Source organism: Rhinopithecus bieti, unplaced genomic scaffold, assembly GCF_001698545.2.
Source record: "Rhinopithecus bieti isolate Rb0 unplaced genomic scaffold, ASM169854v2 scaffold_16234, whole genome shotgun sequence".
NCBI classification, from domain to species: Eukaryota; Metazoa; Chordata; class Mammalia; order Primates; family Cercopithecidae; genus Rhinopithecus; species Rhinopithecus bieti.
Window position 1 is genome coordinate 1,214,443 of NW_016808946.1, and position 11,458 is coordinate 1,225,900.

Consider the following 11,458-nt stretch of genomic DNA (forward strand, 5'->3'; position numbering starts at 1 on the left):
CAAGCCACTTTCAGCCACAACAACTCACTCATTTGTCCCAGCAACCCTGCAAAGTAGATATTCTCCCCTTACAAAAGAGGAAGCTGTGAGGGCTGGGCACGGTGGCTCGCGCCTGTAATCCCAGCACTTTGAGAGGCCGAGGCAGGCAGATCACAACGTCAGGAGTTTGAGACCAGCCTGGCCAAGATGGTGAAACCCCATCTTTACTAAAAATATAAAAAATTAGCTGGGTATGGTGGTGAGCGCCTGTAGTCCCAGCTACTTGGGAGGCTGAGGCAGGAGAATTGCTTGAACCTGGGAGTCAGAGGTTGCAGTGAGCCGAGATCATGCCACTGCACTCCAGCCTGGGCAATAGAGCGAGACTCCGTCTCAAGGAAGCTGTGGATCTGAGGTGAGAGAACTTGCTAAAGACTGCAGGGCTCCCGGGATACCAGCAGGGGCAAGAGCTCCGAGGAAGCAGCGGCTGCAGGGGAGAGGAAGAGCTGAGACTTTGAGGCAGGGACTGAGCAGAGAAGGAGGCCCTAAGGAGAGCAGGGGGAGGGAGCCCCCCGAACAGACCAGGACTGCAAGCAGCGCTGCAACCCGAGCACTGGGCTCCCAGACAAATGCTCCCGGCCCCTCAGAGCAGTCCGGATGAAGACATGTGCACAGGGCAGGATGATGGCTGTAACAGCTTCAGGACTGGACTTAGGGCCGGGGAAATGTACACTTCAGCAGGGGAGCAATGGTAAATTTCCTGTTGTGTACATTTTACCTCTAAAAAGAGAGAGAGAGAGAGCAAAGTACAGGAGCTAGAAACTCTCAAGCAGGGGCTGGAAAACTTTTTCCCTAAAGGCCAGAGAGAAAATTATTAACCTTTTAGGCTTTGTGGGCCAGTCTCTGTTGTAGCCATTCAACAATCTCTGCAAGTATAGAGTGAAAACAGCCATAGATAATACCTGAACCAATAAAACTTTATTTATAAAAGCAGGCTGTGGGTCAAAGGTGGCCCGTCTGCCAAGTCCTGCTCCAGAGAATGGAAGCACTTGGGGTGGAATTTCAGGACACGGAATGGCTGGCTTCACCCTGCTGCCTGGGGATGGAGGTATCTATCCTGTCTGGACCTCATGGGCGGAGGTTTCTAGAGGAAGCAAGGTTCTCATAATCAGAGGGTAGAGAAAAGGAAGGGTCAGAGAACAAAGTGTGGCGTGGGAAGCCAATATCCAGGAACTGGTGCTAGCTCGGGGCATCCTGAGGAGCCTTCCACGGCATTCAGATCCTCATGGACCATGTGAAGGCATGAAGGCTTGCAGCTCTGAAGATTCTAGAACTCTCAACTCCATGAGACAGGGGTGAGGCCATGGTTAAGAGGAGGACGGGAGTGGCCAGAAGGGAGCAAGAAGGGGCACCAGGGAGAGAAAGGCAGAGAGGACCTGGGACAGAGCTGTAACCAGGGTGGTGCTGGTGGTAAAGGGAGGAATCCACGGGCCCCAGTGAGAGCGCAGGGCGCAGGCCGGGCCTGCCCTACACCGGGCTGCCTCTGATCACGTTTTCAGGGCCACTGCCCGCCAGCGCAGACAATGCTGGGGGAGCCTTTGAAGTCCGAAAGGGATGCCGCGGTGGGAGCCAGGGAATCTCCTCCCTTCCCCGTCCTCCTTGCGGGGGAGGGGGCCGGTAGGACAAAACCCAGAGCTGGTCGGTCACAGCCAGGGCCCCGAAATGCGAGAGACAAAGGGAAAACAAACAGGTTTGGAGCCAGGCGCATGGTGCCGTGTCTGTCCCCCGCCCCGCCGAGCGCGGATGATGGATGGCTGCAGCCAGCCAGCTCGCCCGCCGGGCAGGCCCCGCTATTTACATAACACTGGCGTTCCACCGGTCACCTCTGACACAGCACTGCCTGGGGCCCGAGGCCCGGTGGCCCCGCGGTTTCTCCCGCCACCACCCGGGGAACTGACACAGCCCGCGAAGGCTGGGCCAGGCTGGGGCAGCCCCGTGTGCTTGGACTTCGGGGGAGCCCCGTGCCTGAGGAAAGGCAGGACATGGCAACCTGTCCTGGCCTCAGCCATGGCCTTCTCCCTGCCAGCCTCTTAGGGAGGACGGAGGAAGCCACTGGGGGTGGCACAGCCTCCAAGGAGCGAAGGCAGGACTGGGGTTCTGGGGCCTTCAAGTCCACGCAGTTCTTGAGGCAGAGCTTGGGCAGCGCTTCCAGGCACAGCCAGCCACCGCCACGGAGGCAATGGCACTGTGAAAGTGGGCACCGCAGGCTGGGTAACCTGAGCCCAGCCACCACAGCTGCCCCACCGCCCCATGCTGCCCTGAGCACATTCCTTCCCCAAAGTCTGCAATCCATATGTCCCCAGACCATTTCCAGCCTAAAAGCCAAGCCGAGGGGATCCCACTGGCAGGAGGGCATCTTTTTCCATCAGGTCGGAATGGGCAGGGTGGCTGCAGTTCCCCATCTCCATCTTCTAATCTCTCCCTGGGTGCTCAGCAGGACTGAACCCATCCCAGGGTCATACATGCATTAGGTGAGTGGTCACCAGTTGGGGAGAGGACGTGAGGCTCAGGGAGGGGCTCAGGCCTTACCTCGTAGCGGGTCCTAGAGCCTCCTCGGATGTAGCTGGGGGTGTCACTTCATCCTGGAGAGGCAGAGAGAGGAGCCTTGTTAGCCTTTCCAAGCCCATGACTCCCCAGTGCACGCCCACCATCCCTCCTCAGCACCCAAGGGTTCCTTGCCCCACATGGGCTGAGGGGCTGATGCTCCAGGGCCAGCCAAGAGGGCCAGAAACTCAGGCATGCCGGGTGGACTCTGATATGGTTCATTCAGGTATATGCCAGCCACAGTTTGTGAAAAAGTCGGAAAGCGGTGGGAGCTGACTGCAGGGGCAATGTGGTCCTCAGGATCCCCCTAGCCAGGTGGAGAAGAGTCAGCTGTGCCGTGCACACTGCTCCGTGGAGGAGGCCGGGAGTGGAGGTGCTGGTGAAGTGGTCTACATGCTTCTGTGGAGCTGTAGCGGCCTAACAGGGATGCCTGGGGACAATGACAGAATACAGCAGTAACTGCTCCTTTACTCTCTTCCCTGGGGCCCCTGAACATAAAAATGACAGATGCCAAACGGTTCGCTCTAGCAAGTTGGTGACAGAGGGGCAAGGGCTGGCCAGGGGCCAAGGCACCAGGAAGCCTCCCTCCACGCCCCAGGAGCAGGCTGCCGGCAGCACCTTCCACCCCAGGCTCTATTCATGAGTCATCACAGCCCACATCCAGAGACAGTGCAGGGAGAGAGACGATGGTCCGACAACGTGGAGGCTTTAACCAACACACGGCCCAGCCCAGCGTGCCGGGCTGGGGCCCTCCTGCCCAGAGAATGAATTTAGGGAGCCAGGTTCAAAGGGGCAGCCTCTGTGTACGTAGAGTGAAAACCCAGGGAGCCCCCCCAGCCTGCTGGCCGGGCCCCCCAACCCTTGCTCGAGCCAGGCCCTGCCCCTGCAGGCCTCGAAACCCTACCCAGGCTTGGGGAGGGCTGTCTGTTACGTTTTCTTCTCCTCTCTCCCTCATTTGTGGCTTATCAATGATGCAAGAGGAATAACACCAATTTCTTTAGGCTATGTAATCCCCAAATCAGATTGGGGGGATTGCGGGAGATGAGGTGACCTTGTTCAGGGCTCCCAGAATGCCACCCAGTCCCGCCGCCCGCTCTCCGGTTCCCAGGACATATTTAGACAGATAATGCTAATTGTACTTGACACGTCCTCTTAAGGAGGGCTCGGCTCTCCACCAGCTTTCGCCGCTTGTGCTGGGCTGCCCAGGCAGAGGGTGCCCACTGGGGTGGAGCCTACCCTGCCAGATACAGGGCTCTGGGAGGGCTGAGGGCCCGGTAGGCATTGAGTGGTTGGAAAGCACTGCCCCACGGGCCTCTGATGCCCGTCTCATCCAGATGATGAGAGGCAGGGGATCTGCAGAGAGCTGGGCAGACCCCTGAGACAGGGGGTGGTAGAGAGGATGGGGAGCTGGGCAAAGGGGGAATAAGGAAAAGGGAAGGATCTGGCCAGGAAAGGAGAGGATGGAGGAGGAGGCCGACAGGGAGGGTCACGGGGGCCGGGGATGGAGACCCCCAGGCCTCCACTGCCAGGCACCAGGTGGGCTCAGCCATCAGAGCTCAAGTCCTGGCTGGGCAGCCCAGGGCCCTGGCTGGGTGTCATCCTCACCGTCCCATCTGTCCCACACACTCCTGTCCAAGATCTCTCAAGGCGCCCTGGCCAGCCTCCTGTGGACCCCCAAAGCCCCCCAACTCCACAACTCCGGTATCTCCCTTCCACCACCTTTCCCTCCCCTCCCATCCTCCCTAGCAACTGTGCATTTATTAATTCATGAGGCACTAATTAGTTCTTTGTTTAATTTTGTGTTAAACAGACTGACCGGAATGATAACGACTTGCAGCGCGGTGTTGCTGTCCCCAACCACCCCTGTTTTCTGACAACAAGGGAGCGCAGGAGACCGGAGCGCTGAACCCAAATCCCTCAGCAGTTGCACTTCATTAAGTCAAAATGTGACAAGAAGCTTAGAGAGCAACTTGCAGATCTGATCACACAGAACAATCAGGGAGGAAACTTTCCAGGAGTTGGTCGGGGGTGGAGGAGGGAGGGGAGGGCCAGAGATGCGTACGTACAGGGACCAGGACGCGCGTGGGGTCCTGTACCCCACCTACCCAGGGCAAGTGTCCTGGCTGATGGGAGCAGGAAAGCTGTCCCTGGGTGGGATCTGGGACCCTGGGATACTGGGACCCCAGTGGGGGCCTAAGAAGTAGCTGAGAGTTCATCTTGGTCTCCTCTTCCTTCTCTGGGCATCTTTTCTTGTCTCTCTGCCTCTCACTGTCCCCGATGTCTGCTTTGTGAGTGGCCCACATGAGTGAGTGGTCAGCACATCTGGGACCTGGTAGCTGATGTAGTTAAGGAAGGATTCTTCAAGGCCAGGGGAGAGGCGCAGTACTGGGAAAACCCAGAGGACAGCAGCGGCCCTACACTCAGCAGGGCTGAAGTGAAGTGAACCCTTCCAGGCTAAGAAAGAAAAGCCATGTGCTCAGAGATCATGGCAGAAAGTGCCTAAGAAATGCCAACACCCCCATTATCTGCCAGCTGTCCGTCCACCCATCCATCCATCCATCCATCCATCCATCCATCCATCCATCCATCCAATGTTCCTAATCCTAAGTACTCTGACCAAAAAACTGAGGACCCAAAGGTTCAGAGTTCTGTCCAGAGGTAGATGGTACATCAGAAACAGAACTGGGTCCTGGAGCTTCCAGGCTGTGGGGCTGATGGTTGGTTGGTAGCTGAGCTAAAAGTGACAACAGCCTTCTGACCTCCTTCCTCCTGTCCATGTGAAAAAGCAGAGGCATCAGGCTGCCCATCCCACCCTCTCATTGCACAAGTGAGGATGAGTGATACCAAAAGCAAACCCTGCCCCAAACTAAGGGCAGTGGCCCTGCCCACCTTTTACCCACCCCTCATCTCTGAAGATACCAGTAATGTCTTGGGTAAGAAGAAGAGCACAGAAGGGATGTGAGGAGGAGGAGAAAAAAACAAAAGCACAGAGAAAAGTTGGCAAACGTGAGCCCTTATGTGTGCAAAGAGCGTGGTGCCTTCTTCCCACTGGCTGCTGTACCTGCCCAGGTGAAGCCCGGCCCTCCCTCCATCTCAGCCCCGGGCCGCCCAGCCGTGAGAGTGAGCCTGGGGGCAGCCTCATCCAGGCTTTCTCCTGGCCGGTTCCGAGGCACAGTGGTCTCTCACCGAGCCGGCAGCCCTGGGCTGGCTTCTGTTAATTTGCTGTCAGGCTGCCTAAGCAAACCAATTAAAACTAATCATTAATTATAAAAGAGAGTGAGAAGAGGAGGAGAGGAGAGGAGAGGGTGAAAGACCGAGAAGGGAAGGAGGAAGAGGGAAGATGAGCTGGAGAGGGAAGACCTGGGGGCCTGCAGGGGGCCCGGAGTGGGGCCTGGTGGGCTGGGCTCTGGGAGGACAAGAGGCTCCTCCGGCACAAGGGGTGCCAGGGTCGGGGGAGGGCAGGAAGGAAGCAAGGGATGGAGGAGAGGGGGCAGCCATGGGCAAGGGGCGGAGGGAATGCCACGAGAGATGGGACGGGGGAGAGTGACGGGCAGAGAAGTGGCAGCGTACCAGGACCTTCAGGGACCTCCTCCATCTGCAGTACCCTCTTGCTGGAGCCGCGGCCGGTCCAGGACTTGACTTTGAGCCTCTCACCCACAGCTGCCCAGCTCCATATTTATGAGGCACCAGGCCAGGCTCCTCAGCCAGCACTCCTACCTGCTCACCAGGCCTCCGGGCCATAGGGGCTTGGGGCAGCTGTTGGGCTGCCCATCCGCCCCCACACTCCACTGCGTCTCCTTCCCCCTGCCCCCAGCCCCGTCCTCACGCACAGGCTCTCCCTGGCCGAGCCCTTTCACAGGGGCTGGGGCCATGTCAACCCGGCAGCGTGAGGAGGGGGGCGGCCCAGACAACGGGGCAGCGTCATGGAAACGGGCACTTTCCCGGAGAAATATTCTGTTTGGCCTCCTTCCTGCATTGAGGAGCTGTCAGGAGGCTGAGTGAGAGTCACAGTACCCCGGGACCAGGCGTGACAAAACCTATTTTCTGCCTCAAATTTGATTGATTAAAAAACTTTTTAGGAAAACCATGTTAAAAGGGTGAAAAAGAAAGAGAGAGCGGGAGAGGGGGAGAGAGAGAGAGGGAAAGAGAGAAAGAGAGGAGAAAAGAAAGAGTGAAAGAAAGTTCTGTCCAGAGGACGGCTGGGGAGAGAAAGGCCCCAGGCAGGGGCTGAGCAGTGCCCCGGGCGATGCCGCAGGGGGATGCACGCCAGGGGGATCCCACGGCATAACCAGGCAAAACGGAAAGGTCGAAGGAAGCCCGGAACTTTTACACAGTGGTTAGCAGGACAATGAGGGGGCCGAGGGCCGCATAGGCCAGCAGGTGCCGGATCGAGACAGAGGCCTCAGGAAAGGAGCCTGGGCCGGAGACAGGGAGGGGCAGTGGGGGTGGCTGTCCAGCCCCCGGAGTCGGAGCAGGCCTCCGGATTGGCTCTGAGCTCTTTCCAGGCACAGTCTTGGTTGGAATTGGGCCAGAATCCTGAAAAATCTACATAGGATCAAGAGGAAGGGCCCTCATCCTTTGGGGACAGGAAATGGGTTTTCCCACCTTGTTCTCCCAAGACCTGGCTTAAGAAATGTTGTTAATCACAGTAATTTTTAAAACGCAGGAGACATCAACTTGACCCTCCACCCTGAGGCTGGCTCAGCACCAGCTTTGAGCCCGCCTTCGCCTGTCTTGGACCTTCCCCAGTCAGGCCCTCAAGTCCTTCGTGGGATGTTGCCCTATGTGGTCCCCATGCCTGGCCAGGGACTTCAATGGTGAATTTGAGGCCCTGCCTGACTCTCTCAAGGCTCCAGGAGAAAAGTTGGCCTTCCCACCCCTCCTGAGACTCCCTCAGGAGGATGCGACCCTCCATTTCCCAGTGGCCCTTCACAATCTTCTTGGGCAGGACCCCTAGTCTCCTCAGGACGAAGGGTCCGAGTTGGTGGCCTAGTTTGCTCTCCTTTTCTCTAAGGGCCTTGAAGGTCAAGGTGAAGAGTGGTTCTGGCCAAGAAGTCAGAAAGAAGATTTTCCCACATGCTGGGAGGGTGCTCAGCAGCACCCACTCCAGTCTCTGCCAGCGCAGGGCTCAGCGTGGTAGGCAGTGCCTCCTCTCAACAGACAGGCGTGTCTCCAACAGATGCACAGAAAGACAACACCTGCTCCAGGCCTTCCCCAGCCCCTGTGCCAGGTCAAGTGACCCTAGATCTCTCTTGTCCCTGCTTCACAGCGAGATCATCAGGCACTCACTGAGCACGTACTGCATGTATGACGCCGTGCCAGGCACGAGGAAGAGAAAACAAGACAGCTTACAAAAGGCTGGGGGCAGTGGCTCACGCCTGTAATCCCACCACTTTGGGAGGCAGGCAGATCACCTGAGGTCAGGAGTTTGAAACGAGCCTGGCCAACATGGTGAAACCCTGTCTCTACTAAAAATGCACATATTACCCGGGCGTGGTGGCGCACGCCTGTAATCCCAGTTACTCAGGAGGTGAAGGCATGAGAATCGCTTGAACCCGGGAGGCAGAGGTTGCAGTGAGCTGAGATTGTGCAACTGTACTCCAGCCTGAGAGACAGAGTGAGACTCCATCTGGGGGTGGGGTGGGGAAGATAGCATACAAAAGCCGAGCTGGTGAGAGTTGGGTTTGAATCCTGCGCTGCTGCCTCCTGCCATGCAATTGGTTACGCAGGCTGCTTAACCTCTTGAGGCCTCAGCTTCTTCCATTGAAAAGTAGGGGTCCATAAGCACCTATCTCAAAGGAAGCTCATCCTGTATTTCTTGAGCACCTACTATATGCTATTAGATACTTGTCCTAGACCTAGAGAACATTGGCAAATCAACAACTCAACCCTCAGGGAGCTTCCATTCCTGTGCTGTTGAGGACGCTCGGAAACAATGGTTAGTACAATGGGTGGCACATAGTAAGTGCTCAATAAATATGACCTCTTATTTGTTTCCAGCGTCCCTGCCTTTAAGAAGCTAGGAGAGATGGTGCAATTCCATTCCCAGGCATATACCAGAAAAAATGGAAAACAGGTACTCAAAAAAAAAAACCAAACCAAACCAAACAAACAAACAAAACCCTCATGCATGAACGTTCATAGCAGCACTATTCACTGTAGTCAGATGGTAGATACAATTCAAGTGTCCATGGACTGAGGAGAGGACACACAACATGGAGTCTGTCCATACTATTGAATGTTATTCCGCTATAAAAAAGGAGTGAAGTTCTGATACGGGCTACAATGTGGATGCACCTGGAAATGATGAGCAAGAAAGGAGCCAGACGGACACAAAAGGCCACAAATTGTATGATTCCATTAATATGAAATATCTGGAACAGACAAATCCATAGAGACAGAAAGCAGTGGTTGCCAGGGGCTGGGGGAAGGGGACAGTGGGGAGGGACTGCTAAGGGATTAAGGGTTTCTGTCTGGAGTGATGAAAAAGTTCTGGAACTAGCTCAATACTTGTGCAACTCTGCAAATGTACTCGATGCCACTGATTTGCACACTTTAAAGTAGTTACAGGCCGGGCGTGGTGGCTCACGCCTGTAATCCCAGCACTTTGGGAGGCTGAGGCAGGCAGATCTCTTGAGGTCAGGAGTTGGAGACCAGCCTGGCCTACATGATGAAACCCCGTCTCTACTAAAAATACAAAAATTAGCCGGGCGTGGTGGCGGGCGCCTGTAATCCCAGCTACTTGGGAGGTTGAGGCAGGGAGAATCGCTTGAACCCAGGAGGTGGAAGTTGCAGTGAGCCACGATCACGTCATTGCACTCCAGCCTGGGAGACAAGAGCGAGACTCTGTCTCAAATAAATAAATAAATAAAATAGTTACAATGGTAAATTTTATGGTACGTGCATTTTTACCACCATAAAGTAAAATAAAATGATATTGCTTTTTTTAAAAAAGCAACTGCTAGGGAGAGAAGGAATTTGTCCCATGTGGCAGCTCAGGGCAGGGAAGCCAAGTCAGGGGGGCTGGTAGGTGAGACACGGTGACTTCAAATGGGTCCTCTTTCCCCCTCTGCTTGAGAACCCATCGTCCGAGGGGGGCTCCCAGGCCTCTACAAGATGTGCTGTGTGATCACGGAGGGAGAGGACGAGGCGGAAGGGATAGGATAGTTGCAGTGAAGGTTTGGACCTCCCCTTAGGACCCCTCACTCAAGTGCCTGTGATTCCGCACCCCTGCGGGCTGCCGTTCCCGGCACACACAGAGAGCTGCTTCTGTGCGGATCCCAATACGCACGGCCCAGCCAATCCATCTCTCCGCCATGCTCCCCAGATAACTTTTGCTGCCGCTCAGCATCTTGCTGCAACAAGCGCCCCTCTGGATGGGTCTGAGTCGGTGACTTCCCCACCCACAGGGCTCCAGGGCTTTCCAAGGTCGAGGAGCCCCACCTCGAAGGGAAAGCCTGGAAGAACCAGGGAGCCAGGCTCGTGGGGTAGCCCCCCCAAGCTCCTGCCCCCGCCCTCCTGCCTGTTCCAGAATGCATGTACACACATAAACCCCTGCCTTGGCCCAGGAACTGTCAGGAGATCAACAAACAAAAGCTGCTTCTTGACAGGGAGTCATTTATATTTTAGCTTCGTTCCATTATCCTAACGAATCCTTCATCAGCAGATGCAATATTAACAGCAGAAAATCAGCTCATTACATCCGGGGGGATTTCATCAAGACGGCAATCATGTGCCGCTCCCAAGCCTTCAAGAGGCCAGTGGGGCTGTTATTTATTTATTTTGTTACTTATTTATTTAATTTTTTGGGTTCTTTCCACATAATTGCACCGCATCTCAAATCTTTAATAAATAATTTGTAGGTCCTGAACTGCAGACAGCTTTGCTCTCTGCCATGAGAGCCTGCATTAGCCAAAATATTTACCACTATTTAAGAGTCATTAGAGTCAGGAGGGATGTGGGGAGGGGTACCCTGTTCTTCCGGAAACAGCCTGGTTTGGGGCTGTGGCGCTTGGCCCTCACTGTAGTCCTCTAACCCCCTCTCCGGTTCTAAGGCCAGCCATCCTGGACTGGAGGCTCCCAGAAGGCAGGCCTCCGTCTGTTGCCCTCAGCTCTCTTCGTTTGGGTGGAAGTTTCCTGGGAGCTCTCACAGAGGGACAAGGCCATCTCTAAGTCCCCTGCTGGGCTTCTCCAGGCTTGACGAGGACAGGTGGCTGATGGAAAGGACATACGTGGTGTGGGGACAGTCACCTCTCACATGCTTAAGCTAGAGAGCCCTGCCAGGTTGGCATTGCTGGCCGGCCCTGCGCCAGAGAACTCCGCAAGGGGAACCTTCTCTGTCTTCCAGCAGGCCCTGGCTCAGGAGCTTCACCACCGTCTGACCCATCCCTCTTGGCTTCCCAAGGTTACACCTTCGACTTCAAAGGAAAGGAAAATTCAGTAGGTCCAGAGGCAGACTGTCCCACTTTACAGATAAGAAAATGAAGGTTAAGAAACTTAAGCTCTTGCCGGGCGCGGTGGCTCACGCCTGTAATTCTAGCACTTTGGGAGGCTGAGGCAGGTGGATCACCTGAGGTCAGGAGTTTGAGACCAGCCTGGCCAACATGGTGAAACCCTGTCTCTATGAAAAATACAAAAATTAGCCAGGTTTGGTGGTGCGCACCTGTAGTCCCAGCTACTCAGGAGGCTGAGGCAGGAGAATTGCTTGAACCCAGGAGGTGGAGGTTGCAGTGAGCTGAGATCGTGCCACTGCACTCCAGCCTGGGCAACAGAACAAGACTCTATCTCAAAAAAAAAGAAAGAGAAGAAAAAAAGAAACAAAGAGAAAGAAAGAAAGAAAGAAAGAAAGAAAGAAAGAAAGAAAGAAAGAAAGAAAGAA

At 55.4% G+C, this 11,458-nt stretch overlaps 1 protein-coding gene across 1 annotated transcript in view; it reads right to left on the bottom strand.

Moving 5' to 3' along the window:
- The window catches only part of CASZ1 (castor zinc finger 1), a 157,233-nt gene that overhangs the window by 63,415 nt on the left and 82,360 nt on the right, over positions 1–11,458 (bottom strand). Inside the window, exon 3 of the mRNA XM_017887994.1 lies at positions 2,566–2,618. The gene's annotated coding sequence lies outside the window, so the exon portion shown is untranslated. The remainder of the gene's footprint in view (positions 1–2,565; positions 2,619–11,458) is intronic.